General features: G+C 38.5%; 1 protein-coding gene across 1 annotated transcript in view; it reads right to left on the bottom strand.

Moving 5' to 3' along the window:
• ARHGAP6 (Rho GTPase activating protein 6) overlaps positions 1-15,984 on the bottom strand; it is a 289,551-nt gene that overhangs the window by 173,068 nt on the left and 100,499 nt on the right. The gene's annotated exons all lie outside the window — the stretch shown is intronic.

Raw genomic sequence — 15,984 nt, 5'->3', positions numbered from 1 at the left:
TGTGGTATAGGATGTACTCTGAGATCATCTGTGGCGGGAGGTCGATACTGGTAGTGGGAATGGACTGAATTTACTATATATCAGAAACTCTTATTGTATCACAATGGTTTCAATTAAAAAAAAAGAAAAAACACAAGTGCAGAAGAATAACCCCAAATCCAACAATAAGGACTTGATGGCAAAGAAGAAATGATTATTATTAGCAGCTAACAAGCTTCTTAATAATGCCTGAATTACTCTTACTTGCTTACAAGTAAATACTACCATTACATGATAGGTGCTTATTTTTCTCTTGGTCACATAGAGTGGTCCTCCCCGTGTATTTGAGGCTAAGTGAAATGATATTAATGATCAGCTCCTTTTACCCATGACTGATCCTGAAAAGCAGACCATCAACTTTCTTTATAGGCAAAGACACTGTGGGGACAGTGGAAAGGAGCCTATTGCAAAAATGGTTCCTTGAAACAAGATAGAGGAAAAATAAGTTCTTCCTATATCCCACTTTCTCAGCCTCAACACTATGAGCATTATAAACTGGATGGATGTGCTGAGTGGTTGTCCTGTGTTTAGCAACATTCCTGATTTCTGCCACAGTTTGCATCAGCCAGTGGCATACAACCAAAAATGTCTCCAGATATGGCCAGTCTCACATCCTCTGGTGTGAGAGAATCACCCTACCTGAGAACCACTGGCCTAAACATTATTGTGGTTTTTGGATATATCAGTTTAGAGATGAAAACTGTAAAGAAAATCTCAAGAAAGGTCCAGAATCCCTGCGTAAAATCCATCACCTCCGCACATTTTCAATGGCATGAGTTTCTTTTTTATAATTTTTTTTACTAAATGGCATGAATTTCTAACTTGCTTAACAACTTAAGCTGGATTAATTCAGGTAGATGGTAGAAATCAATCTGGCACATGAAAATGATTGGAGTCTATCATCAGTTTTCAGACACCCTGTGCTTGTGTTTAGTGTTTAAGCTCTCTGCAACTGGGTGAAATGAACCAAGTTTCACACTGGAGCAATAGTTTGTGGATCCTGTTTGATGAGTACAACAAATCATTATTTGTTTTCTATTTATTCAACGATTGACTTGGTTTCGGGCCATACCCAGTAGTTCTCAGGCTTACTTTAGACTCTACGCTCAGGGTTCACTCTTGGCAGTGTTCTGGGGACTATACGTGGTGCTAGGATTGTACCAAGTCAGTTACATATAAGGCAAGTGCCTTACACCTATGCTATGCTTCTGCCTCCCCATTATTAACTGTTCTATTCATACTTGTTATGAAATTATAGAATTTTGCTGCAGGAAAGAATTTTATGGAAGTAAAATAAAGCTAAAACCAATGTCTAAGTTTGTCTTCCAAAGAACTTATTCAAAGTCAGATTAAGTCCCCTGCTGCTGAGTATCTATAAATATATCATTATCCACTTCAAAATGCTCTCTGAGCATAACAGTTCACCATATATCTTGGGGGAAATCAAGGAAAATTATTTTCTTATTGATACATACACTCACTCCCTCCACACAAATTTTACACAGTACTAAAGTTTACATCTATTATCGACTTGCAGTCAGTATCCCATAATTTCCACGGGCAGAGCTTTCACTGAATTTTACCATTTAATCACATAGTGGATCATAATACATTTGTTTTCAGGTAATTGTTTGCAAAATTATTTTAAAAAGACAATGCAAGAAAAATAGGGTACAGTAACGAGAAAATTTGTGGAAATTATTGTATATTGCAGTGAGGTCATTAAATGGTTATCAGAAGGTTTGTAAAGTCCTTGTTGCTAATGAATCATTCTGTATTTCTGTTGTTTCTGAACACTAGGTGGCTTAAAATACACATTGGCCTCTGAATTGGTGTGTTCTTCAGAAGATGTCAGTATTTTAAAAATTGGGGTTGTTGCACAGGCATGGATTTCGTATTCCAGGAATTTCAAGCACTATTGCTGATAATAAAACTTTTGTAGGGGTGTGGTTTTGGCACACAGGTTTTCCTGAAGTACAAGAAGGTGAGGAAAGGGTATGCACACTCACTCCAAAAAAGTCCTACTTACTGGGGCTGGAGAGATAGCATGGAGGTAAGGCGTTTGTCTTTCATGCAGAAAGTCATTGTTTTGAATCTTGGCATCCCATATGGTCCCCTGAGTCTGCCAGGAGCTTTTTCTGATCGTGGAGCCAGGAGTAACCCCTGAGCACTGCTGGGTGTGACCCAAAACCAAAAAAAAATGTCCTACTTACTTCAGCCCCAATACAGGCATACTTGGAGTTTGGGTCAGATTGGCTTTCTCTCTGCAGAGAACTGTAGATGAGTGGTAAAAGTGCCCCCTATAAACACCATCACCATGTCTGCATTTAGTCAGCTCCATATTATCAACCTATTCTTAAAAGAGATTAAAGCAAGCAGTGAAAAATTATGGGTGCACCAGCCACTTGTCTGAAAGCTGGTAACCTTAGAAGGAGAGACCAGACCAAGTTCCCACCATGCCAAAGCGATGCCAGCTGCACCCATCCCCATACCTGGCAGGCTAAGGGGACCATATGGGAGTCTGGGGATCAAACTCAGGTCAGCCACATGCAAGAAAAATGCTCTACCCATTGAGCTATCACTCCATCCCACAGAGCAGTGTTTTTTAAATGTGAAAACTGATGAACCAATGAAGCCATTATAAGTGCATTATAATTATATATAGGGTATAGTGAGTAGGAAAAGAAGATACAAAAACTGTTTTGTATCTTATATTTTGTTGTATTGTTTCTTATCTATCGATTTGTATAGGTTTTCTTAAAATAAAATGAAATTAGTAAATAAAATCATAAATAAGCATAATCATAAATAAAAAATTAATAATCACTTATAATCCAAAAATCAGTAACTGAGTATTACCTCCACATATTTTTCTTTATCATCTTTGTTTCTTACTTTATATTTTCATGTCTAGCTCATTGCCAATCTCTATGGTAATGAACAATGGCTGTCCTCACATACTTTGATTCACAATAATAAATTTTTTTTGTGGTCCTGGTCATTGCATTCTTTTTTTTCACAACAATAATTTTTAATATAAAATATACTGTTCTATATTCTACAAACCAGACTCGATGGCACATTCCTATTACTTAATTTACTAATAGCTAGAAGACACAGAAATGATTACTGTGTCTTTTCTCTTCCCAGGATAACAGTTAAAGTGTGGTATATTTCTTGCTTTTACTTGATTTTCACTGCCTTTGGCTTTTAACTTGATGTATTTACTTCTCAATGATTCAAATTTATTTTCCAGAGAGATGAAACGGGACAACTCAAAGGCAGCTTCGTTTTGAAATTGGCCAGGCATTTGTAAACAAGCTCTTGATGGGGCAATTTTTAATTCTCTAAACAGTTAAGGTTGAGGGGTGGGGAGGGGAAGAAATATTACACAAAAGAGCCAGTGATATTCTCCTGAATTTGATCTGATTTGATTTTCAGTTTTACAATCATTGTCTACAGCTGAGCCAACTACATTACTTCAAGTAAATTTTGGCTTTGCTGGATGTCAACCATGCAAGCCATACTGGAGTAGTGATTCAAAGAACAAAGCAACTCCAAGATGGCTCTGTGGTCTGTTCCTTCTGTGAGTTCCACAGTGGCTGATTTAAGTGTTCTGTTGGCTCAGATTCATGGCATACCATGGGAACACAGTTCCCCCAAATGCCAACCTTAACCTAAATCACAGCAAGACCAGAATCTCCTTAGGGTCAAGTTAAAGAATATGGTTGTGTTACCTCAGACCTCATCGGGTACCAATTAGTGGGAGACAAGACATGTACACAAGGAAATATACTCAGTAATTTGAATGAGTAAACAGTTGCTGGCCTGAACAAACAAAACATCACTTAGCACTGGGGCAGATGGGAAAAACTTTATATTCCATAAGTTGCCATCTTTGAGAAGCATAGGTGACTTCCCTACAAAGTGCACCGCAGATGTTGAAGTGAGGTCACATCGATGAATGTCTGGAGTAAGAAGTTAATATGTGACAAGAGAGGAAATAACTAAAAAGGATCGCAAACATCTTTCCTGGTAAAATACCCGGATAGAACACTAGCGGAAAAATAAAGCCTTGCATTTTAATGAAGCAAAGCAAGTTGCATTCTGGTTGTTTTTAGAGAAAACAGCTATTGATATGAGCATGTGTATGCATGAGATCAAGTACACAAATCTAAACATACTCAGAATTTACTGAATAATTTTATGTATGTATTGATGCTCTCACTCACACGACTTATTCAACATGACCCTAATTGCAAATATATTAGAAGTCATTGCTGTTGAAATGAGAGTTGTTGAGATTGAAATAAATTAACATCCACAGCTACATAAGAGTGCCTATGCTATTTTTAGCATTAATAACAAATCCAATGTAAAAAGATAATTTATAGCAAATGTGCACCAAAGTGGATGCACTGGATAAAGAAAAACAGGAATGAAGAGTTACTAGCAGTTCTTAGTTGCAAAAACAGTCTTGTAGTTCCAGTTTTTTGTTAAAGCATTTCCTTCAGCACAACTATAGTTTCATGACTGCATTTTGAACTAAAAATCAGTATAAAAGATAGAAAAAGGAAAGTGTCCTAAATGCCTATCTTTTCTAAAATTTGTTTTATCTATAATAAATGGTGAGATCAGTAACTCACAAATAATTTCAAAATAAAATGAAATGAAGAAGGCTAGAAGAATACATTTTACATCTGTTGAATCGCAGATTTTACTTCTCAAAACTCCAACAATATAAGCCAGATACAGACATGCTCACTCATTTGCAAATTAAATGCAATCCTATTAAAAGCATACTTCTGCCTAAAGAAATACATTCCCTTAAAAAAAAGTTAAGCATTTTTCACATTGTTCAAATTCAGATTCTAAAAGGATAAGTGAAACAGAAGTGCTGTCATTCAAAACACGTTTGCATCAGCAATTCAAAACCAGTTGCCATGGGAAAGCAGTCCAACGCTTTCCTACCATCATTATCATAATATGGAAAATATACGGATACACACGTATAAAAGATCTATGTGTATCCTGGTAGAAAATCTTCATTGAAGGAATTGTCGTGGAAACTGAGATAAGGAATCAATGCTAAAGAGACGTATTTTAATTAGCCTGAGAGGGGGTACACATGAGTAAGACATTTGGCACAGCCATGGATACCCAACAAAGGTACCCGACTTAGCACTTACAAAGTGTTCCAGGTCTGAGGAACATCTCGAGATAGTTTTGGAGAATACAGAAAACATTTGAATGAATCATCTCGTACAGAGTTTCTAAGTCTGGATATTTTCTTGCCATTTGGGGTCATATCCCTTATGGTGATGACTTGTTCCAATGCACTGGGGGTGTTTAGCAGCACTCCTGGGGAAAAACACCACTCTTAATTGTGACCAGTACAATGCCTCTGGATACTGGCAAATATAGGGTATAAATCCCTGAGTGATAAAAAAAAAAACACTGATACCCAAAGACAACAGAGACAAGGGCCAGGAGGGAGAAAGGGTGTAGAAAGGGATAGAGGTGGGAGGAATGGAAGAAGAGGGAGGGTGAAAGAAAGAAGAGAGAGAAGAAAATGTCTGTCTTAGAGGAGGGACAGCAGAGAAATGAGGGGCATCACATCTACTTGTTTGATCAATTCATATAGTAAACATCACAATGGCCACAATTATCTAATCATGCAGGACTCAATTTGCCGAAATGTTTTTACACAAAGTTTCACAAGAGCTTGCCAAATCTGGAGTAATTGCTTTTGTGGTACAAACATTTTTTTTTCAAATCCATGAAAATATTTGCAATCATCTTGTGAATATTTTCAATAACTTGGGATTTGGGACTGGAAAGAAAATGTTATCACAGCTTTGCATACAGCACTTCTGAAGCAGAAGCAGAATTTGTGTTATTCACAGTGGAAACTGACCGAGAATCATGGATTGTTGAAAAATAATCTCCAAAAGATACTTATTCAATTCTTAAGATTTTGATATTCTGATAGTGATAAACTATTACCTTAGGTAAATGTTGAAACATGGTAGCAATAACTCAGTAATGACCTGGAGAAAAGATCTACCTGCAGAGATAATCACAGAAATGTCCACTCTCTGTGGGCAAAAAATAACTTTGTGCTCCTTTCCATAATTAAGCATAAGTGATTCAAAAGAATTTAACTTAATATTTTTATTTTCTTTTTAATTTATGGGACTGGAGAAATAGCATAATGGTAGGGTGTTTGCCTTGCAGACAGCCGACCCAGGACGGATGGTGGTTTGAATCCTGGTATCCCATATGGTTCCCTGAGCCAGCCAGGAGTGATTTCTGAGTGCAGAGCCAGGAATAATCCCTGAGCACTGCCGAGTGTGACACAAAAAGAAAAACAAAAAAATTTACCTATAATGATTAATACCACCTCTGATAGAATAAAGATAAATTCTTTGATCAATAGACCAGAATTGTATATCCAAGGACAAAACCCCATATCCATATATATGTATATAGTTTATATATATGTATATATAGTTGATTTTTAATATAGGAGCTGAGAACATGAGATGGACAAATGGCACTGGGAACACTGGATGACTATATCTAAGAAATTAAAACTCAATCCATATCTCACACTTTACACAAAAGTCAATTAAAATCCAAACGATCTGTCCAGAAACTATAAAGCACATTGAGAACATCATAGGATCTTCCAAGATGTGGCCTTCAAAGGTATCTTCAATTGTCTGATATCACTGGAAAAGGCAATAACATTTTAAAAGGGACTAAAACAAATTAAAGATCTTTGTGGCAAAAAAAGAAAAAGGATTAAAACTAAAAAGACTGATAAAAGAAAAGGGGGACGGAGAGATAGCATGTAGTTAGGGCATTTGCCTTGCATGCAGAAGGACAGTGGCTCTAATCCCACATCCCATATTGTCCCCTAAGCCTGCCAGGAGCGATTTCTGAGCGTAGAGCCAGGAGTAACCCCTGAGCGCTGCTGGGTGTGACCCAAGAACAAACAAACAAACAAACAAAAACAAAAATTCTAAAAAAAAACTGCTAACTGAACAGGAATTCAACAATTCAGATAAAGGCTTAATATTCATAATATATCAAGTACTAACAAAGATCAAAAACCAAATTCAAAAATCCTATCAATAAACAAGGAGAGAAAATGAACAGACACTTCTGAGAGAAAGACAAGCAAATTGCCAATAGGCACATAAAAAAGTGCTCAGCATCACTTATCATTAGGGAAATCCAAATCAAGACAGCAAGAGATCTCTCTTCACATATCAAAAATAGGGGAAACAATTTGTGCTGGCGGGGATATGGTAAAAATTGAATTTTCATCCCCTGCTGGTTGTCTGGTTCAATTCCTGTGGGAAACAGTATAGGCCTAGATGGTGAATCAATGGTATGCGTGCCAGCAGTGGCAGTTGAAGGCCTTGCAGCTGGCATGCAGGAAGGTCGGCAATTAGGATATGTGAGTGTGCCGGTGTCTGCTTTGCAGCTCACCTGGCAACAGGGACGGACTGGCCATTGGGAGGACTGGTCATTCTTTGGTTTTGTGCGGCAGTTTGGGCACTCGGGCTCAAAAAGTTTAGCCATCACTGGAGAGAGTTGTCAGTAAACATAGAATTGAGCTGTCATATGACCCAGCAATTGCCCTTTGGGGTATCAATCCCTATAACTTATAAGTATTTATTCAAAATAAAGTATGCTGCAATGAGTACAATAGTTAAGATGTGAAATCAACCTAGGAGTCCTAAGACAGATGAATGGATTATGAAAATGTGGTACATATACACAATGAAATACTAGGCAGCTACAAGAAATGATGAAATCAGGCAATTTGCTGCAACCTGGTTGGAACTGGAAGATGTCTCTTTCAAGCGAGAAGGAGAAAGACAAACACAGGATGAGCTCACTTATCCACTGTCTATAATATTAGGAAATGTAATATAGTAAATGGGGAATACCTAGACCATCCTTGACACAGGGCCTAGGAAGGAAAAGGAGAGAGTAGAAAAGAAATAAAGGTGGGAAGAGAGAAGTTGAGAAAGGGAAATAATGGAGTAATAGGGTTCAGAGTAAATTGGGTTGTAAAATGGAGTAATTGGAGCAAAATAAAGTAATGAGGGAGAGTGGTCTAGCTATACATCCAAAGCTCTATACATAGACTCAACAACACTGAAAATATGAGATCTAAGATGAAGCCACAGAATTTACTGTGCCTGCCAAGGTGGCCAGATGGGGGTGGAAGTGGTTATTGGGGATAAAAGATAATGGACTATGGGAGCTCTAGTGGTGGGAGCTTACATTGGTGGTGGGATTAGTATTGAAATATTATATGGCTAAAACTCAATTATCAAAAATTTTGTAAACTATCATTCTTTAGTTGTATAAAAACATCTGAAATTTTTGGGGGGCTGCACCTTGCTTACTCTTGTCTCTGCATTCAGGATTTACTCTTGGCAGTGCTTAGGGAGCATATGGGAAACCAGGGATTGAACCTGGATCAGCCACATGCAAGGCACTATGGCTCCAACTCCTTATATTTTTAAACCTGAGAAACAAATCATTTAAAACAGGAAAATTAGCAAATATACTTGGCTACATTTATTTTAAAACATGCGGTCAAATTATTTAATGATGATAAATATAATAAATTAAAGTGCTCATAAATAGCTATTCAAATGATAAATTAGTCACTAACAATGGAGAGGAATGACTCAAATTTCCCAAGAATTGTTGGACAAATTTAAGAATAATTATTGTTCATGTCAGCCTACTTTAATAGATAAAGAATTAGAAAAATTATTACTATTTTTTCTAGATAGTTCATTTCTTTTTATAATTATCTAATGGAGATGATTCAGTTATCACTAAATGTAATCATATTAACATGTCAGCAAGAGGCATTTTATTTAATTAAATGCACAAGTCAGAAAACATCTTTATTAGTCTATACACAGAAATTATTGGTTCTGAAAATATTGTCACTGTGTTATTCACATTCCCACACAGATAAACATCTTAATTCTACATTTCTATTTCTGTAATTATTTGACATTTATTATTGTAAGTCGAATGAGCTAAAACGCATCTCATTAGAAAGAGGAAAACAACCTAGGGTTCTTGAAAAACAATAGTTGCATGAAAGTTAGTACAATGGTGACTATGCGCATGCACATCAGGGTTTGATCCCTGGCACCACATATGGTCCTGATTCCCACCAGGAGCTATCCGTGAGTACAGAGACTGGAGCAAGCCAAAAACACTTCCAGGTGGGACTCAGAAACTCAAAACAAACAGAACAAAATCCCAATAGTTATAGAGACCCACTGACTACTTTGAGTCAAGAACTGGTCTTCCAAGTGTGAGGCCAAGTGATCAATTTCTGTTGACACCCATATGCACAGAGCATAATCCCAGCAGCTCTTTAAAATCCCTGACACCCCATCAGTCTGCCATGTCCAGAGTTTTGAAGCCATATGTGAGAGTTTCACAGCCATGCATGCTAGTGATCCATGGCCACCACAACAAAGGGACAAAAATTAGGAGTAACATTTCTCTTGCTGGCTGTGTGGTTCTCAACTGGGATGATTCTGCATCTAACAGAACATTTGGAAATATTGGGAGACAATTAAAACATATTTATTCAAGTCCCTTTGATTGTCAATGTTGTTCACCATAGGGTTGGATGCATATAACATTCCAGCCCCAAAACCTCCACCCAAGGGTCAGTTTCCCTCTACCATTGTCCCTGCCTTGCTCAGTTGAAGAACCATTTTGGTTGTCATGAAATATTTCCCCTAGGGGATAGACATCAAGGATCTTACTCAGTCCCTGGCAATACATACACTAGATCTTCGTGTAAAAAATATGGAATACTTGAATGCCAATAGTGCTGAGGGTGAGAAACCTAACTCTGGAGAAAAGCATTTTCTGCTCTTTCACCTGTAAAAACAAGTCAGAAGCACCGAATTCAAAATGTGATGAAGAGAGTACAGATGATACACACACACACACACACACACACACACACACACACACACACACACACACACACACATATATATATATATATATATATATATATATATATTGGTTTTTGGGCCACACCCGTTTGACGCTCAGGGGTTACTCCTGGCTATGCGCTCAGAAATCGCCCCTTGATTGAGGGGACCATATGGGACACCGGGGGATTGAACCACGGTCCTTCCTTGGCTAGCACTTGCAAGGCAGACACCTTACCTCTAGCGCCACCCTCCCGGCCCCTACAGGTGATATTTTAAGCAGAGGGTTTTTTTTACATAAAAAGTGGAACTTTCCCAACCACATTTTGCCATTGTTGTCATCATCTCAAAGAGGTGCAAACAAAATGGAAGGTTGAAGAGGCAGTGGGATCAGCTCCTCAGAAGAGATCCTGGCACTAAGCTTCTCAAATTGAATAGAATTTATTTGAACAGCAAGTATAAATATTGGTGCTAAATGTTAAAAACAGGGATTGCTTGGAATACTGGGGGGCAGGGTGGGGCAGGGAGAGACATAATAAACCACAACAGCTAAATCTTTTGTTGTTGTTGTTGTTGATGATGATGATTGTTTTGGGGCCACACCCTGTGACGCTTAATGATTACTCCTGGCTATGCACTCAGAAATTGCTCCAGGCTCAGGGTATCATATGGGATACCAGGATCAAAACAAGGTTTGCTCTGGATCTGCTGCGTGCAAGGCAAACACCCTACCACTGTGCTATCACTTCTGCCCCAGCACAACATACCGGTAGATAACTATTTTCACCCAACTCCACCCCTGATGTCACACACAGTGATACTCTCTATTAAAATCAAAGTTGTAACAGCCTTTCGTAAACATCTTCATTTTTCCATGGATAAGTGATGGCAGAGTAATATGATTGCTTGCAGCTGCGAATGCCTCATCGTGCACTAAACACTTGTTCAACTTGGGCAAACATTTCTCTTGAGAGGCTTATGGTATCTTTTCCACATAAAACCCTTTTTAAAAAAATTCTTTATAAAATGCCATGGTAGAATTTTAATTAAGCCGAGAGATCGAGTTGACATAGATAATTCATTGATTGTCAAAAATACATATATTTATGTTATATAAATATAAATTTTATTATATAAAAATAAAATACATATATTTCTACATGTATATGTAAATATATTTACATATAAATATATTTAAATATTATTATATATTGAGTATTATATAAATATATAATACATGAATGTATATAACTATATAATTTTTGTTTTTTGTTTTTTGTTTTTTTTTTTTTGTTTTTGGGCCACACCCGGCGGTGCTCAGAAGTTACTCCTGGCTGTCTGCTCAGAAATAGCTCCTGGCAGGCACGGGGACCATATGGGACACCGGGATTCAAACCAACCACCTTTGGTTCTGAATCGGCTGCTTGCAAGACAAATGCCGCTGTGCTATCTCTCCGGGCCCATAACTATATAATTTTTATATATTTTGGACTTAGTGTATATTATAGACACAGACACACACATACATATATACTAAGTCAAAAATAAATTATCTCAGACCCCATCTGGGGATATTGGTGGTAGGAAATATGCATTGGTAACGGGATGGGTATTGGACCATTGTATGACTGAAACTCAACCGTCAAGCACTTTGGAACTGACCATCTCACAGTGCTTCAATAAAAAGAGAAAATAAATAAAATACACAACCTGTGACCCTATTAAAATTGCTTTATAATTTAACATTGCACACTAGAATCGTGCACATGAGTCAGAATTTGCCCATCTAACGAAAAGAAAAAAATAGAGAACTTCATGCTCGAAAGGAAAAAATTATTGCCTACGTGTTTGCTTTTCCCAAGTGTTTGCTTCCAGGGTGATGCTTTTTAGACAGCAGGTCAGTAACATTTCAGGGACGAGGTGTTAAGTTTCTGAATGAGTTGGGAGTGGGAAGCTGAACTAAGCAGAGGGCATCTGGTGTTCATTCCTGTTAAGTAAGAAAACAAAACCCAGCTCACACATTCCATCGCAAGGACTTGAAAAAGTTACTCTGGATTTTCCAGTGGTCCAGGAAAAATAAGGCAGAGTGCATTACTTTACCCAGATTCTTTTGATTAAAGGTCCAACCGAGGTGACAGAGTGATAATAGGGCAAGTAAGACCTTTGTCGTGCATGTGAATGGCCTCGTTCAAAGCCTGATACTCCTAAGTACAGCTAGCATTGAGTACAGAGCCAGGAGTAAGGCCTGAACACTGCCGGGTGTTCACTCCTACTCCCCCCAAAGAAGGTCAAACTGAGTCCAGCCCTCTAAGGGTTCTAAGAGATTTGACCTTTCTGGGTGTTTTCTTCTTTTTGTTTGTTTCTTTCTTTTTTTTTAACCACACCCTCTACTAGTTGCCAGGAATGGGGTAGAGAGCAAAAAATAAATCTGAACTAGTTGAGTTTGAGGTTACTTTATAGAACCAAGGAATTTTGATTAAGTCAAACACAAATTTTTCTTCGTATAACTTAATTGTAAGGAGGAAAACAAATGTGTTTGTTTAAAGATAAAGATTTTCTTCTTCATTGACAATAGGTGTGGTGACTGCAGAATGACTGAAATCTTCCTCTCCTCACCTCTCTTCTCTTCCCCTCTCCTCCCCTCCCCTCTTCTCCCTTCTGCTTCCTCTCCTCTCCCATCCCCATCTCTTCTCATCTCTCCTCTCTTCTCCTTTTCTCTGTTCTTTGCTCCATCCATCCCTCATTCTTTCCTTCTCTTTCCTTCATTCCTTCTTTCCCCATTTCTCTAGCATCTATCACTCATTCCTTCCTTATCCAATCCACCCCTCCTTCCTTTCACAATCCCTCTCCTCCCTCCGTCCCTTCCTCCTTCCCTCCCTCCTTCCCTTCCTTCCTTCCTTCCTTCCTTTCCTTCCTTCCTTCCTTCCTTCCTTCCTTCCTTCCTTCCTTCCTTCCTTCCTTCCTTCCTTCCTTCCTTCCTTCCTTCCTTCCTTCCTTCCTTCCTTCCTACCTCATGCGTGAACTCAGTGCCATTTTCAGTAGTAACATTTGGGACAGTTGATGCTGTGGCTGCTCTACCAGGGATACCAATTATTGTTGCCAAGGGCCACACCTGGCAGTGCTAGTGGGTGCCTACCTACACAAGGATTGCCACATCCCCGGTTCTTATGATAGTGTATATTGAATCCCTACCATGAAAACACTTTTGTGGTTCATATTCTGTTTTCCTGTTAGATTGCTCTCATTGTACTTAAAGAAGAATGAAATCACGATGAAAATCTTTTCCACACAGTACACTCACCTCCATATCACCTGAGAATTCTTATTCTGTGAGGGAGACAGAGCCAGGACACAGAATGGAACAAGGGTGGGGCAAGATGAATCTATTAGTGCAAATTATCTCCCAATCTAGCGTTAATTGAATGTTACTAAAAGCCACCCGAGGTTTCTATGTACAAAATTTCTAATTTCAATGGAATCTTCAACACATTAACTCTGAGGAATATTAACCCCCCCAGCTAGATTGTTCTGCAGCTCAAATAACTGAATGTTATAATCAAATTCTGTCAGGGCTACAAAATAGCTAATTCTATCAAAGACAATTGATTTGATAAGCATAGAGATATTGTGGTGACTCATTCAAACTGACAAGTGTTAGCAATGAGCTTTGCCTCTAACTGGCATTTCCAGCAGTATCTGTGTCATTCTTTGCAATTTAGAACAGATTCCTAAGTTCAATAATGAACTTCACCAAGGCTGACAACACTGGGCAATGTTGACATCAGAGTTATGGGATCATTATGGGAAATTCCTCGCACCTATCCTAGCGAAGTGATTCAGTCATTCTCTCTCTCCAAGATGGTAAGGATTTTAGGCATCAATAATAGAATGTTAGCTGTCAACATTTTCCCAAATATGCTTGGACTATTCTTATTGCATAAACTACTTGCTTCACCTGGCACTGGAGAGAAGCAGGGGGAGTGAGGAAATAGAAATCTATCTTCCCCTCTGCTATCTCAAATTTAGTAATGGATTCAATGGCTATTTAAAAGACAGTTTATATGGTTAAAATCCACAGATAAGCTCACGCAAGCTCGTTATTACTGTCATCTCCTTTGGCCAAACAAGTGGTTCAAAATAGGCATCTATGTTAAAGAATATTCACAAGTAAGTCCTGGTCAGCACCATGACAGTCTTAGCAGCAGGAGCTAACAGATCTTTTGCACTTCATGGAATTCTAGCAACTATACTTTGCTTATTCCAGGATGAAGCGGAGCCACATGGGGAGTTCTCTTAACAGAATGGTCTTAGGGTGCAAAGGAAGTAATCCTTTATTCAATCCCACAAATATGAGGGATACCTGAGGTCAGGCCTTGAACTCCATGCTCCAGATTCCCTCACTGAATCATCACCATCTAATCATTTTTATTTGTCAGGCAGAAAAATGACAAACTTGCCCACGGACCAAGACTCAGTGAGTGGCCTAATTTTAAATTGTACAGGTGGGTGACATTTAGTGCCTTCACTCTGTAGTTTGAGAACAGTTTAACTCTCCTTAAAGGGGCCCCAGTAGCCTTTAGGGAATCTTATTCCAGTTTCTCTCCTTTTAGTCCTTCACACCGACTCATGTATTTTCTATGGATTTGTATTTCTGGGATGTTTCTTATAAGTATAACCGTGCTGTAGCTGATCTAATATTTGCAGGTTTTATCCATGTTCTAGCCCAAAGCCATGCTATTTTCCCTTTTAAGACCAACTAGTAATTTTTAATGCAAAAACATCATAACATTTGCCCATTCATTTGTTGACAAACACTCAGATTGCACTCCACTTCAGGTGACTGTGAATAGGACTGCAAACTGGGCACTTGTCTTGCACATGGTCAACCCAGTTAAAATGCACAAAACCTTCTATGGAACCCTGAGTCTCTCGAGGAGTGATGATCTCTGAGCTCAGACCAAAGAAAAAGCCAGAGCACTGCCAGGTGTGACCTCAAAAATTAAAAATCAAAAATAGTATTCATTCCCACTAGTATTCAGGGGCCCAGAGATATTCAGAACCAAGTTATATTTGAGGGGTGGGGAAGAAAGTGCCTTGGATGCAAAGGGTGTGCCTACAGCATGATTCAGGTCCCGACTATTTTTTAAATATTGAGTTATGTGTGTATCTGTCTGTGTGTATGTGTGTGTTATATTTCCTTCTTTGGAAATGGAATGGGATTAGTGGGTCATGTGTTCATTGTGCTTCTGTTCAAAGCATTTTTGCCATGGATTCATTTCTTGAGGATGCTGTGTGCAGCTAAAGCCTCCTCTTCTATGATCTCTCTTGTTCACTGCCAACAGAAGTCTATAGATGCCACTGAGATAGCTTCTACATTCTCAAACATATCCTAGATTGTCAAAAGAAAATCAGCAACTCCTCGGAGCCTCAGATAGCCTCCATGGGATTTCTCAACCTACCTTTGGGTGTAGGCTTCATCCTCCTTTGCCTTTTCCTTCATACATTGTTTACTAGCCATATGGGTCAATGTCCTAGTTTCCAATTTCGAACACATATTCTTTCAGCAATGTGTCCTTAGGGTGGATTGCTTAGCTAAGAGTCTCTTCCAAACATCAACATTCTGCCTTTTCTGGAGCTCCATTCAAATGCCACCTCTTCCAGGATAATAAGCATGATTCGCTGACCCTTTCTCTCCCATGCTGGACACAAAAATTACTTTATATGATCTCCTGAGACATTTTATCTGGGGTGCTGTTAGAATATTCACCCCCAAAGGTCTTTCATTGTAAAAATCTGCATACAGATTTCATCCTTGTGAACATGGAAATTCAATGAGAACTGAGATCATAGAGTTTGCACTGTCACTGCATGTCACACTGCTTTGAATACAGATGAAATTTAAAGCGCATTTGGTGAAGGGATGAATGGAGGGATGAGGAGC

The sequence above is a fragment of the Suncus etruscus genome, chromosome X (genome assembly GCF_024139225.1).
Source record: "Suncus etruscus isolate mSunEtr1 chromosome X, mSunEtr1.pri.cur, whole genome shotgun sequence".
Classification (NCBI taxonomy): domain Eukaryota; kingdom Metazoa; phylum Chordata; class Mammalia; order Eulipotyphla; family Soricidae; genus Suncus; species Suncus etruscus.
This window is presented reverse-complemented; position numbering and strand designations above follow the sequence as displayed.